This window comes from Thermobia domestica, chromosome 5 (assembly GCF_964235325.1).
Source record: "Thermobia domestica chromosome 5, izTheDome1.hap1.1, whole genome shotgun sequence".
In the NCBI taxonomy this organism is placed as follows: domain Eukaryota; kingdom Metazoa; phylum Arthropoda; class Insecta; order Zygentoma; family Lepismatidae; genus Thermobia; species Thermobia domestica.
The window spans coordinates 239597545-239624729 of NC_137458.1; the positions used below are offsets into that span (position 1 = coordinate 239597545).

Consider the following 27185-nt stretch of genomic DNA (forward strand, 5'->3'; position numbering starts at 1 on the left):
GTGCATCGTTAGTGCTTCTTCGTGCACCAACCCCTAACGTCAGTATTTTCAGGAAGCAGTAACGACTGCACTAATTACTTTGTTAGTGCTTGAAGAGGGCGCAAATTCACGCTGACCACCAAAGATATTTTACTTGTAGCACCTACACTAATTAAGTGCTTAATTAGTGTAGGTGCTAAAAGTAAAATATCTTTGGTGGTCAGCGTGAATTTGCGCCCTCTTCAAGCACTAACAAAGTATTTAGTGCATTCGTTACTGCTTCCTGAAAATACTGACACTTTGTATGGAATTTGATATTTCTGAAGTTGGCCCCCACCAAAAATTTTGAATAAATCTCCAAATGTGGTAACACTAACGTTAGTGCTTAGTGCATTTAAGTGCACTAATCACGCTCTAACGATTGCCGTTAACTCCATGTTTCTACCTCTATTTGTATAAAATTTGATATTTATGAAGTTGGCCCCCCACCAAAGATCTTGAATAAATCCCAAAATATAGTAGCACTAACGTTAGTGCTTATTGCGTTTAAGTGCACTAACAATGCACTAACGATTGCCGTTAACCCCATATTTATACATCAATTGTATAGAATTTGATATTTCTGACGTTGACTCCTAACCAAAAATCTTGAATAAATACCAAAATATTGTAGAACTGATATTAGTCCTTAGTGCGTTTAAGTACACTAACGATGCACTAACGATTGCCGTTAACACTATGTTTCTACCTCTATTTGTATAGAATTTGATATTTCTGAAGTTGGCCCCTCCAACAAAAATCTTGAATAAATCCCAAAATATAGTTGCACTAACGTTAATGCGTAGTGCTTTTATGTGCACTAACAATGCACTAACGATTGCCGTTAACCCCATGCTTCTACCTCTATTTGTATAGAATTTGATATTTCTGAAGTTGGCCCCCCACCAAAAATCTTGAATAAATCCCAAAATATGGTAGCACTAACGTTAGTGCTTAGTGCTTTAAGTGCACTAACGATGCGCTAAGTTTTGTGAAAATCTGTCTGCATAAAGATGGGTGGAGGGTCTAACTTTATATGAAGTTGGTCCCCCACCAAAATCTTCAATATCTAGTAAACGCTGATAGCACTAACATTAGTTCAAAATGCACTAACGTGCACTAAAGATGCATTAACGATATGCAACGTTTGGTGTATTTGGGAGAGGTGGAAGCCAACTTCAGGCACGTAATTTTTTTGCGGTACATTCCGGTAAAAAAGTACCACAAACGATTGACAGAGTCTTATCTCGAAATTCCAAGGTGGAGGGTTCTGGAAACGGCAGCCCCCTAGTAAAAACTGTCATACTTTTGTACTGGAAGTGATACAAACAAAAATGTTTGCGATACATTCCGATACAAATGTTGTTAAACGATTTGTATAGGTGTCGTTTCGAAATTCCGAGGCGGTATGAAAACGGCAGCCCCGTAGTTTGAAACTCTCGTAATTTTGTACCGGAAGTGGTACAGTGAAGAGTTTAGCGATATGTTCCTGTTCAAAAGTAGTGCAAACAGTGGGTATAGGTTTCATTTCGAAATTCCTGGGTGCGGGGCTGCCGTTTCCACAGCCCCTCTTGAAAACTCATATAACTTCGTACCGGAAGTGGTACAAACGAAAATTTTTGCGCAGCATTCCGGCACAAACGTAGCACAAACGATTGGCATAGGTTTTGTTTCGAAATTCCAAGGCTGGCGGCTGCCGTTTCTCCAGCCCCCCACTTTAAAACCCTTATAACTTCGTACCGGAAGTGGTACAAACGAAAATTTTTGCGGTACATTCCGGCACAAACGTAGCACAAACGATTGGCATATGTTTTGTTACGAAATTCAAAGGTTGGAGGCTGCCGTTTTCCCAGCCCCCACTTTAAAACTCTTATAACTTCGTACCGGAAATGGTACAAACGAAAATTTTTGCGGTACATTCAGGCACAAACCTAGCACAAACGATTAACATAAGTTTGGTTTTGAAATACCTAGGTGGGGAGGGCTGCCGTTTCTCCAGCCCCCACTTTAAAACCCTTATAACTTCGTACCAGAAGTGGTACAAACGAAAATTTTTGCGGTACATTCCGGCACAAACGTAGCACAAACGATTGGCATAGGCTTTGTTTCGAAATTCCAAGGTAAGGAGTTTCCGTTTCTCCAGCTTCCCATTTTAAAACTCATAACTTCGTACCGGAAGTGGTACAAACAAAAATTTTGCTGTACATTCCGGCACAAACGTAGCACAAACAATTGACATAAGTTTTGTTTCGAAAATCCAAGGTTGGAGACTGCCGTTTCTCTAGCCCCCCACTTTGATACCCTTATAACTTCGTACCGGAAGTGGTACAAACGACAATTTTTGCGGTACATTCCGGCACACACGTAGCACAAACGATTAGTATAGTTTTTGTTTCGAAATTCCAAGGTTGGAGGCTGCCGTTTCTTCAGCGCTCCCACTTTAAAACCCTTGTAATTTCGTACCGGAAGTGGTACAAACGAAAACTTTTGCGGTACATTCCGGCACAAACGTAGCAGAAACGATTGACATAGGTTTTCTTTTGAAATTCCTACGGGGGGGGGCTGCCGTTTCTCCAGCCCCCACTTTAAAACCCCTATAACTTCGTACCGGAAGTGGTACAAACGAAAATTTTTGCTGTACATTCCAGCACAAACGATTGCTATAGGTTTTCTTTTGAAATTCCTAGGTGGGGGAGCTGCCGTTTCCCCAGCCCCCACTTTAAAACCCTTATAACTTCCTACCGGAAATGTTACAAACGAAAATTTTTGCTGGACATTCCAGCACAAACGTAGCACAAACGATTGCCATAGGTTTTGTTTCGAAATTCCAAGGTTGGAGACTGCCGTTTCTCCAGCCCCCCACTTTAAAACCCTTATAACTTCGTACCGGAAGTGGCACAAACGAAAATTTTTGCGGTACATTCCGGCACAAACGTAGCACAAACGATTGCCATAGGTTTTCTTTTGAAATTCCTAGGTGGGGGAGCTGCCGTTTCCCCAGCCACCACTTAAAAGCCTTATAACTTCATACCGGAAATGGAAAAAAACATAAATTTTTGCGGTACATTCCGGCACAAACGATTGGCATAGGCTTTGTTTCGAAATTCCAAGGTAAGGAGTTTCCGTTTCTCCAGCTCCCCATTTTAAAACTCATAACTTCGTACCGGAAGTGGTACAAACAAAAATTTTGCTGTACATTCCGGCACAAACGTAGCACAAACAATTGGCATAGGTTTTGTTTCGAAATTCCAAGGTTGGAGACTGCCGTTTCTCTAGCCCCCCACTTTGAAACCCTTATAACTTCGTACCGGAAGTGGTACAAACGACAATTTTTGCGGTACATTCCGGCACACACGTAGCACAAACGATTGGCATAGTTTTTGTTTCGAAATTCCAAGGTTGGAGGCTGCCGTTTCTTCAGCGCTCCCACTTTAAAACCCTTGTAATTTCGTACCGGAAGTGGTACAAACGAAAACTTTTGCGGTACATTCCGGCACAAACGTAGCAGAAACGATTGACATAGGTTTTGTTTTGAAATTCCAAGGTTTGAGACTGCCGTTTCTCCAGCCCCCCACTTTAAAACCCTTATAACTTCGTACCGGAAGTGGCACAAACGAAAATTTTTGCGGTACATTCCGGCACAAACGTAGCACAAACGATTGGCATAGGTTTTCTTTTGAAATTCCTAGGTGGGGAGGGCTGGCGTTTCTCCAGCCCCCCCCCCATTTTAAAACATTTATAACTTTGTATCTTAAGTGGTACAAACGAAAATTTTTGCCGTACCTTCCTGCACAAACGATTGACATAACTTTTGTTTTGAAATTCCTAGGTGGGGAGCTGCCGTTTCCCAAGCTCCTCACTTTAAAACCCTTATAACTTCCTACCGGAAATGTTACAAACGAAAATTTTTGCTGTACATTCCAGCACAAACGTAGCACAAACGATTGCCATAGGTTTTGTTTCGAAATTCCAAGGTTGGAGACTGCCGTTTCTCCAGCCCCCACTTTAAAACCCTTATAACTTCGTACCGGAAGTGGTACAAACGAAAATTTTTGCGGTACATTCCGGCACAAACGTAGCACAAACGATTGCCATAGGTTTTCTTTTGAAATTCCTAGGTGGGGGAGCTGCCGTTTCCCCAGCCACCACTTAAAATCCTTATAACTTTATACCGGAAATGGAAAAAAACATAAAATTTTGCGGTACATTCCGGCACAAACGATTGGCATAGGTTTTGTTACGAAATTCAAAGGTTGGAGGCTGCCGTTTCCCCAGCCCCCACTTTAAAACTCTTATAACTTCATACCGGAAATGGAACAAACAAAAATTTTTGCGGTTCATTCCGGCACAAACGTAGCACAAACGATTGGCATAGGTTTTGTTTTAAAATTCCTAGGTCGGGGGGCTGGCGTTTCTCCAGCCCCCACTTTAAAACCCTTATAACTTCGTACCGGAAGTGGTACAAACGAAAATTTTTGCTGTACATTCAGGCACAAACCTAGCACAAACGATTTACATGAGTTTTGTTTTGAAATTCCTAGGTGGGGAGGGCTGGCGTTTCTCCAGCCCCCCACTTTAAAACCTTTATAACTTCGTACCGGAAGTGATATAAACGAAACTTTTTGCGGTACCTTCCGGCACAAACGTAGCACAAACGATTGACATAAGTTTTGTTTTGAAATTCCTAGGTGGGGGGCTGTCGTTTCCCAAGCCCCCCACGTAAAAACCCTTATAACTTCCTACCGGAAGTGGTACAAACGAAAAATTTTGCGGTACATTCCGGCACACACGTAGAACAAACGATTGGCATAGGTTTTGTTTCGAAATTCCAAGGTTGGAGGCTGCCGTTTCTCCAGCCCCCACTTTAAATCATTTATAACTTCGTACAGGAAGTGGTACAAACGAAAATTTTTGCGGTAAATTCCGTCACAAACGTAGCACAAACGATTGTCATAGGTTTTGTTTTGAAATTCCAAGTTTGGAGGCTGCCGTTTCTCCAGCCCCCCCACTTTAAAACCCTTATAACTTCGTACCGGAAGCGGTACAAACGAAAATTTTTGCGGTACATTCCCGCACAAACGATTGGCATAAGTTTTGTTTCGAAATTCAAAAGTAGGAGGCTGCCGTTTTCCCAAGCCCACTTTAAAACTCTTATAACTTCAAACCGGAAGTGGTACAAACGAAAATTTTTGCGGCACATTCCGGCACAAACGTAGCACAAACGATTGGCATAGGTTTTGTTTTGAAATTCCTCGGTGGGTGGCTGCCCTTTCTCCAGCCCCCCACTTAAAAACCCTTATAACTTCGTACCGGAAGTGGTACAAACGAAAATTTTTGCGGTACATTCAGGCACAAACCTAGCACAAACGATTTACATAAGTTTTGTTTTGAAATTCCTAGGTGGGGAGGGCTGCCGTTTCCCCAGCCCCCCACTTTAAAACCCTTATAACTTCGTACCCGAAGTGGTACAAACGAAAATTTTTGCGGTACATCCAGGCACAAACGTAGCACAGACGATTGACATAAGTTTTGTTTTGAAATTCCTGGGTGGGGGGCTGCCGTTTCCCAAGCCCCCCACTTTAAAACCCTTATAACTTCCTACCGGAAATGGTACAAACGAAAATTTTTGCTGTACATTCCAGCACAAACGTAGCACAAACGATTGCCATAGGCAGGGGTGTAGCCAGCAGGTTTGTGTAGGGGGGGGCGTCGTTTTTGAGGGGGGGCCAGCTACAATGTACAAAGCCAAAAAAAGTGTTGCTGCTAGTGTTTTTGAGGCCTGAAATAAAGGAAAATTTTGGTTTTCTTCTGGAAAACTAAAAACACTATTTTAGCTTCTTCTTCTTCTTCTTCTTCTTCTTCTTATTATTATTATTATTATTATTATTATTATTATTATTATTATTATTATTATTATTATTATTATTATTATTATTATCCATAAATAATATTCAAGATAGTTTTTATTATGCTTAATCAAGAACTACTGCCCGGGACCAAACGCTATACTTTTGTGCATAACTATAAAGGTCACCAAGAAAGTTCTGTTCCTTTTCGTGGAGGTCTGTGTTCAATTGGACCTCACACCGTGAGTTGAATGCGAGTGGAGATAAGGCGAACGTCAGTTGTTGGTGTGGGTATATCCAACATACCACCTGGTTGTGGCATTCAGACACACCGTGAACTGCGTAAAGACAGATTGAACATGGGACATCCACAGAGCGTCATAAGAGCATGTATGCTAAACGAGTTCAAATGGAGGTCAAACGCCGCTGTAGCGGGACAGAAGATATTCCAGGCCTTTGGTGAGGGTGTCGTGACGACGCGGACATTGCAGCGATGGTTTAACAAGTTTAAGGACGATGGCGAAACACCCGAAAACACCACGTGCCAGAAGACCAACACGTGTACAAAGAGGAACTGGGAATACAATTCAGTGTGTGGAGAAACCATTCGGTAGCACATCCATCAACTTGTGAAGCACTACAAGTTGGGTCAATGGGTCTCACATATTTTGACTCCGGGCCAGAAGGCAACGCGGCAGTCGCCTGTGTTTATTTACTGTTTCGGAGCCATTTCTGTGATTTCGGAGTCGTTGACATGTAATAAAAAGTGTCCTATGCGAAGCTCCACGGCGCCCTCATCATTGGTTAGCATTCCATGAACCGATTTCAAAACAGCCGAAACCAGCACTGCACCAGAATAAGGTCCTTCTGTGTGTTTGGTGCATCGTGCATCTGAAACTGCTACCAGCTGGTAAGAGTATCAATGCAACTGTATAGTGTCAGTAGTTGAGCTGTGCTCAAGAAAAAACTCAAAACTCTGGAGGCATCGGTTCTGAATTGCAAATGGGTCCTCGTTTACGGGACAGCGCTTAGTCCCACGTGGCTAAGATGACTCAGGACACCATTTTCCAGCTTGGATGGGAAACAATATTGCAACCACTATATTCCCCGCGTATTGCACCGTCCGATTATCAACTGTTCCATTCTTTGAACAATCACCTTAGAGGACGCCAGTTCAAATCCCTAGTAAAAGTCCAAAATGCACGTGATTCTTTCTTCGTTTCACGGCCCAGCAAGATCTACCGCGATGGATTCCATGGCCTTCCAGAACGTTTTCAGAAGGTCGTCGATGCTGATGAGGACTATTTTTGATCTTCCAGGTTAGGTGACATATCAATGTTCGAAGGTGGTGGGTGAAAAAGCAACAAAACTTTTCTTGGTTACCTTTATATTTAAATTTAAGACCTTGAATACAGAACCTATCTACACAAAATTGATTTTCTTTGAAATTTCACTTAATTTCTTTACGGTTTCCTGACAAAAATATTTATTATTCGTGACTAAAAAACACAATTATTTTATTACACTGAGTAGAAATAAGAGAGAGAGCGAATGAAATCCAAATTGAATAAAAACATTGTTTCTCACCAAATTTTCCATCCTCTATGTCTTTTAAAACACTTGTTAAAGCATATAAAAATATACTGTAGTTACAAATCAGTTTAATACCTTTGTTTTATGGCTGTATTTGTGGTACCTTGTTAAAACGTTTGTCTTCAAACTGTCAAATATAAATCGCAGTAAATTGTGTAATCTGTTGTCACAAAAAAAAGTATCCTATTTTTCGATCGGTATAAGGAAGAGATACTATACTATTTTTCGATCGGTATGGAAAAGAACAATATTTCTCCTTACTATTTTACCATAAATTATTAATTGTCAATAAACTTTGTTACTTTTAAATGAATGAAGCGAGATAATTTTACTACGATGTTTTAAATGCTGGTCATTTGGGGGGGGCAGGAAACCATTTGGGGGGCCCGGCCCCGATGGGCCCCCCCTTGGCTACACCCCTGGCCATAGGTTTTGTTTCGAAATTCCAAGGTTGGAGACTGCCGTTTCTCCAGCCCCCCACTTTAAAACCCTTATAACTTCGTACCGGAAGTGGCACAAACGAAAATTTTTGCGGTACATCCAGGCACAAACGTAGCACAAACGATTGGCATAGGTTTTCTTTTGAAATTCCTAGGTGGGGAGGGCTGGCGTTTCTCCAGCCCCCCCATTTTAAAACATTTATAACTTCGTACCGGAAGTGGTACAAACGAAAATTTTTGCCGTACCTTTCTGCACAAACGATTGACATAACTTTTGTTTTGAAATTCCTAGGTGGGGGCTGCCGTTTCCCAAGCCCCCCACTTTAAAACCCTTATAACTTCCTACCGGAAATGTTACAAACGAAAATTTTTGCTGTACATTCCAGCACAAACGTAGCACAAACGATTGGCATAGGTTTTGTTTCGAAATTCCAAGGTTGGAGACTGCCGTTTCTCCAGCCCCCCACTTTAAAACCCTTATAACTTCGTACCGGAAGTGGCACAAACGAAAATTTTTGCGGTACATTCCGGCACAAACGTAGCACAAACGATTGCCATAGGTTTTCTTTTGAAATTCCTAGGTGGGGGAGCTGCCGTTTCCCCAGCCACCACTTAAAAGCCTTATAACTTCATACCGGAAATGAAAAAAAAACATAAATTTTTGCGTTACATTCCGGCACAAACGATTGGCATAGGTTTTGTTACGAAATTCAAAGGTTGGGGGCTGCCGTTTCCCCAGCCCCCACTTTAAAACTCTTATAACTTCATACCGGAAATGGAACAAACAAAAATTTTTGCGGTTCATTCCGGCACAAACGTAGCACAAACGATTGGCATAGGTTTTGTTTTGAAATTCCTAGGTCGGGGGGCTGGCGTTTCTCCAGCCCCCACTTTAAAACCCTTATAACTTCGTACCGGAAGTGGTACAAACGAAAATTTTTGCTGTACATTCAGGCACAAACCTAGCACAAACGATTTACATGAGTTTTGTTTTGAAATTCCTAGGTGGGGAGGGCTGGCGTTTCTCCAGCCCCCCACTTTAAAACCTTTATAACTTCGTACCGGAAGTGATATAAACGAAAATTTTTGCGGTACCTTCCGGCACAAACGTAGCACAAACAATTGACATAAGTTTTGTTTTGAAATTCCTAGGTGGGGGGCTGCCGTTTCCCAAGCCCCCCACTTTAAAACCCTTATAACTTCCTACCGGAAGTGGTACAAACGAAAATTTTTGCGGTACATTCCGGCACACACGTAGAACAAACGATTGGCATAGGTTTTGTTTCGAAATTCCAAGGTTGGAGGCTGCCGTTTCTCCAGCCTCCACTTTAAATCATTTATAACTTCGTACAGGAAGTGGTACAAACGAAAATTTTTGCGGTAAATTCCGGCACAAACGTAGCACAAACGATTGTCATAGGTTTTGTTTTGAAATTCCAAGTTTGGAGGCTGCCGTTTCTCCAGGCCCCCCACTTTAAAACCCTTATAACTTCGTACCGGAAGCGGTACAAACGAAAATTTTTGCGGTACATTCCCGCACAAACGATTGGCATAAGTTTTGTTTCGAAATTCAATAGTAGGAGGCTGCCGTTTTCCCAAGCCCACTTTAAAACTCTTATAACTTCAAACCGGAAGTAGTACAAACGAAAATTTTTGCGGCACATTCCGGCACAAACGTAGCACAAACGATTGGCATAGGTTTTGTTTTGAAATTTCTCGGTGGGTGGCTGCCCTTTCTCCAGCCCCCCACTTAAAAACCCTTATAACTTCGTACCGGAAGTGGTACAAACGAAAATTTTTGCGGTACATTAAGGCACAAACCTAGCACAAACGATTTACATAAGTTTTGTTTTGAAATTCCTAGGTGGGGAGGGCTGCCGTTTCTCCAGCCCCCCACTTTAAAACCCTTATAACTTCGTACCCGAAGTGGTACAAACGAAAATTTTTGCGGTACATTCCGGCACAAACGTAGCACAGACGATTGACATAAGTTTGGTTTTGAAATTCCTAGGTGGGGGGCTGCCGTTTCCCAAGCCCCCCACTTTAAAACCCTTATAACTTCCTACCGGAAATGGTACAAACGAAAATTTTTGCGGTACATTCCGGCACACACGTAGCACAAACGATTGGCATAGGTTTTGTTTTGAAATTCCTAGGTGGGGGTCTGCCGTTTCTCCAGCCCCCCCACTTTAAAACCCTTATAACTTCATACCGGAAGTGGTACAAACGAAAATTTTTGCGGTACATTCCGGCACAAACGTAGCACAAACGATTGGCATAGGTTTTGTTTTGAAATTCCTCGGTGGGTGGCTGCCGTTTCTCCAGCCCCCACTTTAAAACCCTTATAACTTCGTACCGGAAGTGGTACAAACGAAAAATTTTGCGGTACATTCAGGCACAAACCTAGCACAAACAATTTACATAAGTTTTGTTTTAAAATTCCTAGGTGGGGAGGGCTGCCGTTTCTCCAGCCCCCCCACTTTAAAACCCTTATAACTTCGTACCGGAAGTGGTACAAACGAAAATTTTTGCGGTACATCCCGGCACAAACGTAGCACAAACGATTGGCATAGGTTTTGTTTCGAAATTCCAAGGTAAGGAGTTTCCGTTTCTCCAGCTCCCCACTTTAAAACTCTTATAACTTCGTACCGGAAGTGGTACAAACGAAAAATTTTGCGGTACATTTCGGCACAAACGTAGCACAAACGATTGGTTTAGGTTTTGTTTCGAAATTCCAAGGTAAGGAGTTTCCGGTTCTCCAGCTCCCCACTTGAAAACTCTTATAACTTCGTACCGGAAGTGGTACAAACGAAAATTTTTGCGGTACGTTCCGGCACAAACGTAGCACAAACGATTGCCATAGGTTTCGTTTTGAAATTCCAAGGTGGGGGGGCTGCCGTTTCCCCAGCCCCCCACTTTAAAACTATTATAACTTTGTATCGGAAGTGGTACAAACGAAAATTTTTGCGGTACATTCCGGCACAAACGTAGCACAAATGATTGGCATAGGTTTTGTTTCGAAACTCCAAGGTGGGGGGGGGGGGCTGGCGAAATGCACCTAATTCCGTCACTAGTAACATAGAAGCGAAAATGACTTCTAATTGAAAATAATAAGATTAATGCATTTAATTTCGGGAGAGTCTATAGGGGTATTTTAGAGTTTACAGCTTTTCTCTGTAATCCGTGCTCATTGTTAGAAAACCATTATATTTTATTATATTATTTGTCAAGTTTAGCGAAATAAGAGTTTTACCACAGCGACAAATTGCACAATTAGGCCTTGGCTGTTCTTTCTTCAAACATACACACACACACACAGAGCCCATTTGGTCAGGATGTTTTTTGAGTTAGCTTTGTGGCGTCTCGCAAGGAGAAATCTTACAAGTATAGTATGCTGGTTTTTACAAGAGATGTAAATGGGCATCAGCATTTCAAAGAAAAGCGAAAAGAAAAGAGCAGGGTTGCCACACTTGAGACTTGCGAAGATGCCAAACTTGGAATTGAATTATGCCAGATTTTCAAGTTATATTCCTGAACTAATTTTAAAGACCTGCCCTACTTATCTTCATTATTTTAATGAAGTGTTTTAACTGTATTCATGTACAAAGGTAATATGACGCTGTGTCACAAAGATAATAAAATAAATTGATAAATACCAATATCCCAGGTTAAACTGTAAGTTCACGTCTTATACAGCTTTGCTTCTGAAAGGGAAACTAAACTATAATCTAATTTAATATTACTAATTTTTTTAATGGCTTACCAAGACGACGTGAATTTGACTGCCATCACATCCGTTTTACGAGTGTATATAAATATTCCAAAACAAGTGCATACACATACACACGCACGCATACCAAATATTAACACTTCAAGACTATTTTACAAGTGGTAGACGGCGCTGCATCAAGAGTGTTATCTTCAAACAAAACTTCTTTATTTTCCCATTAACGTCTCATATAGTCTCGCTGCTGAACGGGACGTTAAACTCAAAATCAACTCAACTTATTTTCCCACTTGCTGAGCTGAGCTGATTTTGAGTTTAACATCCCGTTCAGCAGCGAGGCTATATGAGACATGGACCTACTGATGAATCTGAAATCCGAATCACATGAGCTCCCGCCAGGAATCGAACCCGGGTCTCCTACACCAAAGGCGCTTACGCTAACCGCTTAACCACGAAGGAGCTCAATCATCTTCCCATTTGTCTGCATTATTTGATTCACCCACAGAATTGTCATATATATATTTGCACTTGTCATTGGTTTTAGCATTTTCGTGGAGGGTTCGAACTAATCACAACCTGTAAGCTGAACACATTCAGAAACTAAAAGAATTATGTTCATTGAGACTGATAAAGAACTTCGTACTTGAAACAAGCGTTTCATTTTTCTCTGAACATCTTTCTTCAGCAAAAGGTTCGTTTCTCTTCATTGGAAAGAAGGAAGGGCGAATTTATGTTTTATGCATGGATAACATTTTAAGAAGTACAGTGAAACCTCTCTAAAGCGGACAGCAGTGGGGAATCAAAAATTGTCCGCTATAGAGAGGTGTCCGCCTTAAAGAGGTTTCAATATTTTCTTATGTAAATTAGTGAACAAAGTAGTATAGAATTACAAAAAAAAAAAAAAAAAAATATTTTTGCATGAATCACGTATTTACGAATATTATCTGCATTATTCTCTGTCATCTAATACTCTATGTTCGAAGCACAACATGGAAATAACATGTTATACTTCTCTGCACTTTACACTTATCAGTACTTCCTACGTTTTCAGTATGGCGCTTCAATTTGTGAGGTAATTGCAGTCCTGAAGTGTTCTTTTTGAGACAATATACATAACTGAGGGCGAAAAATACTAAACTTGTCTTCTGGTTGGTTAGAGATTCCAACGGGACAGTAGAGTAACGTGTCATCCCAAACGGCGGGCAACTGTCTATCACTTTTGTGTCTAAAACAGCTTGGTTGAGAGTGGGATGCAAGCAAAAGACATAAGAGTGTTGTTAAACACAGACGCTTCGTCTGGGTTGCTGAGCAGACAGTTGAGGGGGCAAATGTTGTCACAATGCTTCCTTAGTGACACATGTATGAATTACTAAAAATGTATTTTTACTATATTTTTCAACTTATTTCTAGAGAAAGTGTCCGTAATATGGAGGTAAATAATACCTATAAAAGACAGAAGAGACTGTCCGTATCCGTACTAGAGAGTGTCCGCTTTAGAGAGGTTTCCCAATATGTTTTTTCGTATTACAGTGTTTGGGGATTACAAAATATGTCCGTTAAAGGAGGTGTCCGCTTTATAGAGGTGTCCGTTAGTAGAGGTTTCACTGTATATACAAAACATGCCGCTTCCTATATAACCCTGAGGCATTTTAGCGGTGTATTACTGGCTGTCCCCTGACGCTAATCCCCCTACCCTTTCAAGTTGTAAATTGAAAAAGGACAGAAACACTCCAGATAACCACACACTCAGATTTCAGTTGACAGTAGAATCACGTTCTGCTTATTTGTGAACGTTTCTGTGAATTCAACAATACAATAGCGGAAATACTGACAAGTTTTATTGCTCCAACCATCACTTCAACTAAAAAGGATAATTCCCGACGGTCGTTGAACTATCTAAATTTTCGTTTTTGTCTATTCTCCAGAAGGGAGAATCAAGATGCTAGATGCTAAATGCGTGTGAATTATGCAGGGTGGAAAAAATCGTGATTTTTAAAAAAATATTTTTGTAGATTTATTTATTTTTTTTTTATTTAAACCAAATGTTTCTCCTATACTACAAGTCGCAAACTGAAAAAAAAAAAAACCTTAGGAATTAGTATTAAATGTTAATTATGCCATTTAAGTAAAAGTATTGGAGTTGAATTTTGAAATAATCCCCAATCGTTAACCTATTTCAATTGCAGACAATGTTTCTTAAGCATTACGGAAAAAGCATAGCAACGTTTATCAACATTGCATTTTTTTTTCACAAAAGTTACTGATATTTGGTAGGGCATATTAAAAAAAAAAATCTTACATACTAGAAGCCTTTGGGGTCCCTGAGAAAAGATAAGGTACAAAAACGCTGTTTTTTTATATGTTATTGTTAATTTATTTATTCACAAAGCTGTAATGTTTAATAAATCTAAGAAATGAGATCTTTAAATTTTACGTCCCATGGTTATGGCGGGTAGGCTAAAAGATACTTCAAATATATCCTTGTAATAAGGGTGGGGGACTTCTTACAAGTCTGGACCTCTGCCTTGCAAGCTTGGTTCAAATCTATTTTATGCTGTTATGCTGTTAGGGAGTTAATATACACTGCTTTACGTTCTTAAAAAGCAGCTTCTGATGTTTCAAATACCTTATAGTATGACGATGTGCTGTCAATCATCAAATTCAATTCGCAATGGTCTTCATTACTTAAGCTCATTATGTTTATAATTCAATTATTCTATTGGTAATTGCTTAATTGAGAATTCTTTAAGCGACTTATTTACTTCATTTCTGGAACCATTTTGATAATCATTTATTTGGAACCATTTTGGACATATTTGAAACCATTTTGACAATGAAGGGGACAGGACAACAAATCGAATAGATGGTTGGCACTAAAAGTTAAATAGAAGTGCTGGGAATCATCACCTCAGTATACATATAGGCTGATTGAGTTACTGAAGCAGGAGTAATCAGAAAATGAAGCTTTGGTGGTCATGCTTTTAGCAGGGCATGCTGCAAGACTCCAGAAGTAGAAGTGAAAACAATTACACATTCGCCTGCGTACTTTGAAATGTAGAATGAGTAGTGAACAGATTTCTCTAATGCAATACTTATGCTGTTGCTCATTGCATATATACCGAAGATAAATACAATCTTGTATAGGTGTTCTGTACTTCTTGTAGTTACTGCACTTATTTTGTTATATGAATAAACAAATTAAATTATATCTATGAATGCACTTGCAAGTATACCAACATAAAGTTCGTAAAGCGAAACGGGAAAATTCACATCGAGATTTCCCGTTCCGCATTACATGAAGATGGAAAGTGATAATAGGTTTTATATGTAAATTCCATTGCTAGAGGTCATAAGGCGAAACGGGAAAAGGCGAAAAGTGCAGGAATCATCCCAATAAATTCCTTTAAATTGAAAGCATTTCATATGTCAATGAAATAAAAAAAAATCACTGGTAGTGATCAGTCTTTGAAAAAGAGGAAATTCGTCGGGTTAAGTTCTGACCCATTAAACCACTATTCTACAACTGTTTCAAATTAAAGAACGTTATTATTCCCCTTGTTTACCTTCATTTTTAATATTCCCAAGCAAAGAGCAATTTGTGTGTGTCTCTTCACTCCTTTCATTTTTCATACCTTTATTCTCACCGTCTTGATTAAAACAATTGGGTAGAAAAACGTGATTAACTAACCAAACTCATCATCAAAACGCCGAATACGTACGTATTTATGACTGTGACCGTTTTTGATTTTGAAAACGCTTTTGTGTACACTGTAAGTCATTACTTGGCAGCATGTATGTCACACCGTCATTAAGAAATCATATATAATAGCTTTTTTAAAAGTGATAAGTAAAAACTTGTGACTTATTGAAACGTTTGGATTGCGAGCGTAGCAAGCAAGAAAATTTTTAACAAATCTATTTCTTTCCATACCAACAACAATATTGCTTTAATAGGGTGCCAATACTTTTTCGGGGCGACGCACAGTGCATCGAGCATATGAGAGTAATGGACAAAAATAAAACAAATTATACTGAAGCTTTTATCATATGTTTATTGTGTTGCAAGGCATTCTTTGGTCACTTAGACTGAAGGAAAGTTGTTCTTGAAGTTATCGAACTTGACAACTGTACTTATATAGAAAATAATATTCCGTTCAGGGACGTAAAAAAAAAAACTATGTTAGACATTTACTGTTTACAGGACTCGTAAACACGAACCCGACTCAAAACTACATAACACTAAAATATAATGAAAAGCAGTGCATGAAATGACTGAAACAGTTATAAAGTTTTCTTCAGATCAGTCAGTCAGTACCATCACTGTCAAAATTATCAAATTCCATAGCGACAGAATTGTGGAGCTGGACTGTATCAGCAGCATCAGTTTTGAAATAACTTTCCAGATCCGTATCTGTCCTCCTTTTCTTTGCGTAAATCTATCTTGGAGGAGACAATAGGGTCAGTTAGAATAAACATATGCGTCATCAGGTGTAAATAAGTATCGAAGAGAGGTTTTATGTATATAATGTAGCCTAGTGTGACGGAAGACTTTGTGGAGAACTTCTAAAGCTTCTTTCGCATAACCGACAAACTTTTGAACTATTCGTCATTTCTAGGTGTATTTAATTTCGCTGCTTCTTCTTTGGCAGGAAAGGCAAGCTCTGCTGCCGATTTAGTTGCTACAAGAGGATCTAAGCACCTTTTCTTTGTTTTTACTGAACAATCCGCGGACCGCGAGTAGAACAAGCTACGGTCTACCGCGAGTAGAACAGGCTACATCGGTTTTCACGTTGTTGTGATACCGAGCAGTTATCACTGTTGTTAAATAGTCCGGAAGTGCACACGCACGATCAAACTACTCTTTACTTTTAGCTAGGAAAACTGCCCGAACTCTGTGCGACATCCTGCATTTATTGCTCAGGGTCATATTAATAACTTACTAAATTTCTCTAAACTATTTTACACATCTTCTGTGGCGTCTTCAAGTTTATAACGACTACAAATAGACTGCATAGATTCCGTTTTCTTCCGACTAGCACTGGTGGTTGCTATCAATCTTTCAAAAATGTCCTTGTTTTTCATGGCGTCTTCTTTTGCAATTTCACTAATTATAGTCACAATTGCGCACACTTGCACGCACACTATTGCTGAATCCAAAGGAAATCATTAAAGAATGATATTCCTGCAGAGATCTCAAGACATGTTTAGGCTTTTTTTTTTTTTTTTTTTTTTTTTTAGATATTCAAAATATAATAGTAAAAATTGATTACCAATCGTTCGTTGTAAAGGAAAGAACATACCTGTGCTATAACTGCCCACTAGTGACAAAAAGTCTCATCTTTCGCTTTGGTATGAAACACCAGTGCAATCGCTGTGGAGATATTGACTGAGTCGGTCAAATATAGTAGTTGTGCATGCGAATTGTTACCTATAAGAGTGTCATCTCGACTCTGCCCGGTCTAATGTGGTAACTTTGCGCATGCCCTCTGTAGGCTGACCGGGTGTCATCGGTTTGTGGCTAGGGATTTCTGTTTTGTGAATCATTTGTGCTTCGTTCCCTGCTATTTTCAAGTCCGAAGAAAATTGTTTATTTTCTCATTTTTGTCCATTGGTCGACGCACTGTGCGACGCATCGTTTATTCATTTCCAATACTTTTTCTTTCTTGTTGCTCGTTCGGTACCCTCTTGCTATCAGCGCCCGGGGCAATCGCCCCCACCCTAGCTACGGCTCTAATGAGAACTATTCTAAATATACAGCAATCTATACTACGGTTGCTAAACGGATAAGGGATAACACAAGCACTTATATATTTAAAAATTAGTAGTTTTTAAGGTGAAGTATTTTTTATTTTAAAAAGATACTTTAACTTCCAAGGAACTTATTGTTATGAGCAAATGTACTATCCAATGTAATGTAGCATGGTGCATTAATATCGTAACTGTTAGAACAAATACTGTGCTTGAAAGATCGGGAAAGAAAACAAGAGAGTGAATTAGTAAAGTACAACAATACAATTGATATTGTTTTCATTTGGCTATGTTGTACTTCAGATCAAGTGTTAATTCGTTTTCTATATATTAAATTTTAATTATTCTAGATATACTTTTGTAACTTTTAAATAACTTGTCAAGCCACACTTCGAAATTAAACCTTCGTTTGTTTGTACTTGGAAACGGTTAACTTTCCTTCTTTTTCTTGGCCCTTTCATTAAGGATTAGATTCTACTAGAGCAGCAGATGTGCTGAGCAAATATTACCCAAAAGCAGTGCGCGAATTAGGTTGTGTATATTTGAAGGGGGATAAAATAGTTCCTAACAGGAAATAGTTGGTTGCTTTGTGAGGAATCATGTTTCAGTTTGTTGCTTTTGGAAGGGATTAAAACAAAATAGAAGGAAATTCCGCCCCGGGATTCATACCCTGCCCTAAAGACACGAGTGGCACAAGCTGGATGGTAGGCCCTGGTTCTATGAGATATGTTACGCCACATAGGGTAGATTTATTTATTTATTCGAGAAATCTAACAAATTTAGCGAGAAAATTTATTAAATTGAATTACTGCTTTCGCAAAATCATGCATTTAGCTTTTGTTTTTCTTTCTTTCTTTCTTTCTTTCTTTTTTTTTTTTTTTTTTAAATATGTCTGATTTAACTTTGTTAAAACATTCTATGGGAATTTTCACATTCCGATACTATGAAAAAGAAATGAAAAGTATCCCTACATTTGAATATCACTTCCTAGTCCAAATCTTTCTATTGTTTTGTTCTTTCTTTTTATTCGTTTCCTTAATAGCATAATGTTTATAGAACCTGCACTTAAAAGATAGATCTGTTCTGTTCAAACAACTTGAGCAAACTGGAAAACGACCGCGTACTCAAACAACAGGCAAAAGGAAGAGCGAAAAATGACCGCTTCTTTTTCTTCTTCTTTTACGCGCCTATTTTTACGCTAGGTGTATGGACCAACTTACGGACCGAAATTACGCGCCGAAAATACGCTAGTGTATGTTGGCCTTTATAGTGTACGCAGGTGCATGTTCAAAATCAAAAAAAGTTTTAAGTATGAAATACATGTAGACGTTTTGATGATGATGAGTTGGGTTAGTTAATCCCGCTTTTCCACTCAATCGTTGTGGTGAGAACGAATGTATGAAAATGAGAGTGTTGTAGAGAAGCATGCAAGTTACTCTTTGCGTGGGAATATTAAAAACGAAGGTAAACAAGGAAATAATAACATTTTCGACCTTGAATAAGTTGTAGAATAAAGCTTAAAAGGTCGAAACGTAACCCAGCGAATTTCATCTTTTTCAGACTGATCACCACCACTGATTTTTTTTTATTCCATTGCTATATGAAATGGGTCCAATCTGAAGGAATTTATTGAATTGTACTTCGCACCGGGCACCGAAATCTCTACCTACGGCTCTGGTGTGTGTGTGTGTGTGTGTGTGTGTGTGTGTGTGTGTGTGTGTGTGTGTGTGTGTGTGTGTGTGTGTGTGTTACAGGTATACATATTATAGGATGTTAATCTGCACGGTTGACAACGCTTGGGATTGGATTCGTCACCAAAATGAGACAAAAGGTATAGAGAAACCTTTGTGAAGAAATGATTCTTTCGGCTCTATGACCACCCGAAAATTTGTCGGAAAAAATACAAGAACAACCATAATTTGAGAACAAAATTTCAGATGAAGGTCGGGTAAAAGGGTATGTCTTTTTTTTTTTTTTTTACCGTAGATTTCATTGTTGCACAATTGAATATAGTGTAATAGGGGCACAAGGGTGACCCCAAAGGAAAAGTTGAATGAGGAAAATGAATAACAATCAAGTAGACCTACAATATTTCAACGAACAAGGACACCGTTGAAACTAGAAGTCGAAAACAGAATTATGTAAGTTCGATTGATCTACCTTGTCTCAGTACAGAGAAGTGGCGAAGCGTGCTGTAAAAAACTGGGTAGACAGACAGACAGACAGACACACACACACATACACTTATATATATATATATATATATATATATATATATATATATATATGGTGTTTCAAAACAACACCGACAACGTTTGGGTGGTGATTCGAGACACCAAGATAAGACAAAAAGTAAAGTATAGACCAACCTGGGTGCACAAATGCTTCCTTTCGGAGTTATAAGGTGCCGAAAACGTGAAAAAATGAACTTTAAAGGTCCATAGTTCCAAAACTATTGTTCCAACCGTAGTCGAGACAAGACTTTACTAAGGAACTAATATGTGTTCTATCCAAAAATACATGCTTCATAATCCTACAGTACTTCCGCAACAATTTTTATAGAGGTAGTTAATGAGTACTTCAGATTATATGCCCGTAACCAAACTGCCTGTACAAAGATTGTTGCGTGAGTACCTTAGGATTCTGTATTTATTTGGAATATTGTTACAAGTAACGAGATGCATTTCTTTTTATTTTAGGTTGAATACAAATAAACAAAGATACATGTATACTCATTTGGTGTCGTTAAAATGACCAGCTTTAAAGAAAAACGTGCATTTTCTCACCATGTCCTTAATGTACTGACGTTCAATTTTTAAACTTTCTCGAGCTCTAGTGTCCCAACGTCTTGGACACTGCAGCTACAATTTTGGCTGTGCTAGTTTCCCGCGGCACTCTCTCTATATGTATACAAAGTTTCATTAAGATCGGGTTCTGATAGATACCTAGGGTTTTTTGTAAGCCCTTCGCATACAACGCGATTTCGTGTGTCGAAGACGCACCACAGAATCACAATTTATCTTTTCAACAACCAGATATTCATTCTGAAAGATGAGCTCAATGGAAGCTTTCGATACAAACGCTTTCATTGCAGAAATTCAGGCACAAGCTAGTGTACGGAACTCCAGCAGTGGTTCCTATAGCAAAAGCATTAGAAAGACAAAAGCATGGGAAAAAGTTTGTTGCATTCCGTATTGAATTCATAGATATGCCATCGAAAGAGAAGACTCGCATTGGTAAGTACACCGAATATTTCCATTTTGTTCTTTATTACATTTTCCAAAATTCGGTACCAAGCAAGTGAACTGTTTGGTATAAATTGCAACATAAAACTACATTGTTTATCGCTTCAGTTTATTATTTCAAATTAGACTTTAAAAAATAGCACAAATGACCAGATATTCCCAAATATATTTTATACATTTACAAACTGCGATCCCCAAAGCCAATATGCATTTTATATCATTTTATTATTTTTGTACACTGTGTGTATTTAATATATATAGACTGTATAAAATTATGAAAAATAATGATCTATAAGCACTTAGGCATAACGCTGATGCCTCGTAGCACTCCATAATGAAATTTACAAGGAGAGGCCGCGAGGCATGAAAGTAATATCTCACGTAGTCAATGGCGGATTTAGCAATATACTGACTAGGCCAAGAATTTAGTTCGCGGCTCAAGGGGAACCGCCAACTCCAGGTTACATACGTATTCCTTATGGATGTGCTTGCACTTTGTCGTTAAAGGATATAACAGATTGTTTAGTATTACGGCAATTTAAAAATTCCATACTACAAACTATATAAAGTGCATTATACTTTTGTTCTAGCTAAAACAGTGTCACATTTACGCGACATGTGAAGTAAGATCTAGCGTTTGTCGCGTCGCTGGTATGTCGAATATCAGGACGCGACGACACAATCTGTCGCGCGTCTTCGACACACGAAGTGTTGTAGTCTGCGAAGGGCCTTAGGTGACATATTGATGTTTGAAGGTAATGGGTGAAAAAGTGACAGAACTTTCTTGGTTCCTTTATAGTAGTTCAAATCAATGTTAAGACTCACTGTCATCTATCCAGCGGCAGCAAAAACGTTCAGTATTACAGGGTCACTACTTCATAGAAACTTATAGGCTTATGCTGTTATAATCTATATTATTAATAATAAAAATGCAAACAAGTGTGTGGCGATGTGAACGTTCGGTAAAATTTGTTACCACTCAAATAAGGTTTGGACCCACCCACTCACAGACAGACACACATATGAACGGCTTTCGGAAAGGCAATGGTAAGTTTCATTTTCCAACCTTCGAGCAAACTAGAAAAGAAAGTTCAACATAACGATGCAATGCAATGCAACGACACATTCCAAACAAGCTTTCCCTGCAGATACAATTCCTAATCCGTTTCACGCATGGATAAAAGTGGACCTGAAAAGGTAGGGGGACGCTTGATGTCATACCGTCCCACGAGCCTCCTTTACACATTGTAATTTTTAAAAGTAGTGGGACGCCACTGATATTTTCTGATAGCGGGGATACGACATTCCCCCGCGTTCCCCTTCATTTTAACCCTGATTCCACCTAATAGTAATTTGTCCTTCCTCGAGCCGTTAACATATAGTGAACCAAGGGTTACGAATTTGGTATGTTCTGTAATGCAGTACGCAAACCGAAATATTAATAAAACGAAACCATTTTTATTATTGAAATAAATGTAAATACAATGAATCCGTTCTAGCCATAGACACTGTATATGTATGATCCTTTTAAAAGGCAAACGAGTAACACTAAATGAAACAAAACAGTACCATATGATGACTACAAAACACAAAAAATGGGGATGAGAACAAAAAAGTAGTCTGAAGACAGAACACTGACAGGTAATGTAAATGTCAAATATGGTAAGTATAATTGTTGATACTGGTACCTGTCTGCGTTGGTATCACTAAATACTGTTGCAAGTAGAGGGAAAAATTATTCACAAAACTTGTTTCTAAACTGAATTATTCTCAAACCGGAGGGGGGATCGTAAACTGTGGGTCAATTATACAGGGTGTTTTGAAAACAACACCGACAACGTTTAGGAAGTGATTCCTGACACCAAGATAAGACAAAAAGTATAGACCAACTTGGGTGCACAAATGCTTCCTTTCGGAGTTACAGGCTGCCGAAAACACGAAAACATGAATTTTAAGGGTTCATAGCTCCAATACTATTGGATCTACCGTAGTCGAGTCAAGAATTTATTTAGAAACTAGTATGTACCCTATCCAAATATCCATGTTTCAGAATCTTGAGGTCCTTCCGTAACAATTTTTACAGACGTAGTTGGTGAGTACTTCAAATTGTATATCAGTAGCCAAACTGCCTCCATAAAAATTGTTACATGAGTATCTTCGGATTTTGCAACATGGATTTTTGGATAGCTCACATATTAGTTCCTAAGTGGAGACTTGACCCGACTAAGGTATGTCCCATAGTTTTGGAGCGATGGACCTTTAAACTTCACTTTTCATGTTTTCGGCAGCCTATTAACTCGGAAAGGATGTATTTGTGCACCCATTTTGGTCTTTACATTTTGTCTTATCTTGGTGTCAGGAATCACCACCTAAACGTTGTCGGTATTGTTTTGAAACACTCTATATACGAACGGCTTGGGGGGAGACAATGGTAATTTTCTAACTTTCGAATAAACTGAAAAATAAAGTTTAACATTCCCTTGCAATGCAATGCAATGACATAACAATGACATAAACTGAACAAGCTCCCTCTGTCGTATGCACGTACAATTCCGGAGTTAAGCTCCTTCGTAGTTAAGCGGTTAGCATACGCGCCTTTGGCGTGTTGGACCCGGGTTCGATTCCCGGAGGGAGCTCGTGTGATTCGGATTCCACGTTAACCAGTATGTCAACATCTCATATAGCCTCGCTCCTGAACGGGACGTTAAACTTAAAATCAACTCAACTCAATTCTGGAGTTAAACTACCTACATACTGTTTCGTGGTCGGATCTCAACCCATTCCACCTGATAACTTAATTTCGTCGAAATGGTGCTTACTATTATGGCCGCCAGAGCCGCACACACACACCGGGTGTTCTAAAATTGGCGCCCACAAACAACATAGTACCATTCTTCAAGTCAAAATGAAGTGAAAATATTGTTTATTGGTATGCCCTCCAGGGTCTCTTAGGGAATCGAAAGTAACGGCTATAGGGAATCAAAAGTTTCACTATGTGGCAACGTTGCATATTAACTTAGAAACATTAGCATTACACTACAAATCCATCCAATTGTTACATCGATTGTTACGCTAATAATTGGTGCTACGTCAACTTGTATCGACTTCAACTGCTACGTGCAAAGAATCGATGTAACTATTTGATGTATTGGTAAATCTACTTTATGTTTTTTTATCTACGATGTTGACACATAGTTCAATTCGTGTTTATAGACGAGAACCGGAAAATTATATAGGCTCTATTTTTTATGCTTTATTTTGACTTGTATATACAATAAGGTTATGTAGTCCGTGAGCACCATTTTTAGAACATCCGATGTAGGGTGATTCTTTTAAACTCACGGATTTAATTTGGGTCTAGAATTTCTAACTGAACTCCGATTCTCATACGGTTTGTGGCAAATGATCAAGTAAGGATGGGATATTTATGGGACTATAGTTTAAATTCATCGCTGATAATACCGACTACGCCTCATGAAAGACAGCAAGTATTCATCAGTGTACCTTACAATTGGAATGAGGTTTTGGATTTTTGAAGCGGAATTGAAGAATACAAATTAAGTGTTAGTGAGAACACAAATTATAAACGTAAAAAAGTATTTCTTGGGTGACGGAGAGATTTCTTGGGAGATCTAAGGAGTCAATAACTGACATCTTCCACAACATCCACCTGTGGGATCCGATGCTTCCCTGTTTCATTCAGAAGCGATCCTGCTTCTTCCAATTTATTCACTAGCAACAATATTGTGTTGTTTGGGGTAGAACGTGAGGCAAATTTCTTCCTAAATGCCCTTTGCATAGCAACAACAGATTCCGTTCTCCAAACACTGTTAACGATAAACATATGTTGCTCCAAAGAGTACACCATTATTATTGTGTCCTGATCACAATCACACAATAGCACACAACTACACAGCACTACAATTCCCAAAACAACGGCCAAGTTTCCTGCTGTCCTTGGTAAGGTTGTCGTCATTCCAATTGTGAGGTATACTGGCGAATATTTGCTGTTTTTCTTGAGGCGTTGCCGATATTACCCGAGATGAATGTAACCAAAAAACATAGTTCCATCCTTCCATAAATCTCCCGTCCTTCCTTGATCATTTGCCACAAACCACATGAAAATCGGACTTCAATTACAAATTCTAGACCCAAATGAATTCCTTCAATTTAAAAATCACCCTATATATATTCACCCTATTCGAATATGCATGGTGCGCGTTTAATTGATGTAGTTGTACGAAACAACGTAATTGCTTTTTAATTTCGAACGACTTGGTTAACCCAACATTTAACAGATATAAAATCAATTACCTTAAAAAAAAAAAAAAAAAAAGAATTACTCATAACATCATATTTTGCATATTGCCTCAATCTTACTTAACTTAGAGTAGTTCACTTATAAACCAATATAAAAAAAAAAAATCTTGAAAACATGTCTCCGAGTCTTGAATATGTGAATATTATTGAATGTTAATTCTGATATGAAAGCATAAATAAAAAATATTACTTTATTGGTTAATTTGAACAAATGTATTGCGGTGAACCCTACCTCCATTTCTTTTAGCATATGACAGGAAATTATTAAACTGAAACATAAAAATGCATTTAGATAGCAGTCATGATTTGATTTTTTTTGTAAACTTATTAATAAAGTTGTATATTATTGTATATTAATGAACTTGTATATTAATGAACTTTAGCGTTTCACTTTCATGTCATGATCAATATTTAAATAATTTTATTCAGAATACAGAGCCGCGGGAAGAGCATGTTAAATAAACTGCATTAGAAAAACTGGAAAGTGTATTATATAGACAGAGCTTTGTTCTGTGCGTTTTGAGCTTACTGAGGTTAGAAAAAGATTAAAAATTGAATTGTAACAAAAAACCCATATTTCATAACATAGTAATAAATTAGCAAAATACACATCACTTACTTACTTTGCTCTATATCCAAATATATTAAGTAGTTTTTTCTTTTTCTTTTCTTTCCTTTACTTTTTTTTTTTTTTTTTTTGAATCATTTCACATACATATTTACAAGACGGTGGCATCTCAAAACTCAGCATGCTCCTGGTCATTATTTGGTATTGGATTCCCTTTCAAAAACGATATGATTAGACAATAAAAGTACACGAAAAATATTATTAAATAAAATCCTATCTGAATCACACAGTCTCGCATATGTTTCTTTAATTGCCCACCGTTATGAATTTCTGTTGGATCATACACACCCATGTTCCCTTTGGGTACAACAAATAACTCGTACAATAACCAAAAAACTGCTGGTAGGTTTATTAACACCAATATCCAATGGCTGTTGAAAACAAAAAGAAACACGAGGAACCCGTGTGCTATAATTTTAGGAATAACCCATACGTTTAGTTTTTCACAGCACTCTTGAGCATTGAGATAATCACACTCTAAATCAGAAAGCGTTATAACAAAATACACGAGCAAAAACAACAGAAGACCGGTATCCACTAATGAAAACAAGAAAAGCAAAGATTCTGAAACCATTTCTTCAGTTAAAGATGTGCATTGGGTTGGCTCGTAGTATTGATATTAAATGTCAACCTTTACGGTATCTTCTATTTAACTCATTATTCTTTATAGTATTGTCTTCTTTGGATAGTACATCAAGAGTACGCTGTATGTTTTGAATTATCATCCAGCATTTTCGTCGCTGTTCCACTAATCAATACAAAATGTTCGCTCCAATGCGGAGTGCAGAGTTGGAACTTATTTGTCGGAAAATTATGGTGTTCGTGTTATGTTCAATTATCAGCTTTGCTTCCACTAAATACGAACAGCATAGCAATTCAATTTAGAGAAGAAAACACGTTAGGGGCGTCATTTGGTGAGGGTAGGTGCACAGGAGCTTCATTTCAGACTAGCAGCGTTCACCCCGCTTCGCTGCGGTCACCCCGGAACGCAATAAACTTTGTTACTTAGATAATTTTTACTTTTTCGCTTTCAAGTGATATAAAAACCATAGAAGATTGCAGTAAATGTTAACATTATATCGCCTGTCATTTATGTTAACCCGCCGAGTGACACGGTCATGCGGGTTGCATATAAATACGTTTATTTTTACCTATGATGAACTAACAAAGGATTTGTACGTTATGGACACTTGAATGGTCAATTATCTCAAGACACTGGTAATTAAAAATTAAAGTGATATGATAAAAACCATCTAGGGTCCAAATCCTAATAACCCCCCAAAAATGAAAGAAATTGGTTCAGCCGTATTAGCGTGATGAGGGAACAAAGGATTTGTGCGTTCTCTTTTATATATAAGATTTTGCTTGGGGTAGGGTAAAACCCCTTGATATAAGTAAAATTTCGTGTTTTCACTGACTTACTACTATTCTATGGATAAAATCTATATAACTCTCTAAACTCAGGGGGAACAATTGTCCCTCCCTGTCCCCTAAATGACACTCCTGGCAGGTGGAGCAATTTTCCTCTCTGAGTTTAAGAAATAGGCCCTACATTTTTTTTTTTTTTTAAGTGAACCACTTACTCTGTCGTTGGACAATCTTGTCTCCATCTGTCAAAAT

General features: G+C 38.5%; 1 pseudogene across 2 annotated transcripts in view; it reads right to left on the reverse strand.

The window, feature by feature from the left end:
- The window catches only part of LOC145684806 (protein cornichon homolog 4 pseudogene), a 32517-nt pseudogene extending 6162 nt beyond the window's left edge, over window positions 1-26355 (reverse strand). Inside the window, exon 1 of one of the 2 annotated variants that reach the window (XR_014131401.1) lies at window positions 25557-26355. The product of XR_014131401.1 is annotated as a protein cornichon homolog 4 pseudogene, transcript variant X2 (transcript). The remainder of the gene's footprint in view (window positions 1-25556) is intronic. The other variant, XR_014131400.1, reaches the window with a different exon arrangement.
- Window positions 26356-27185: the final 830 nt, after the last annotated feature.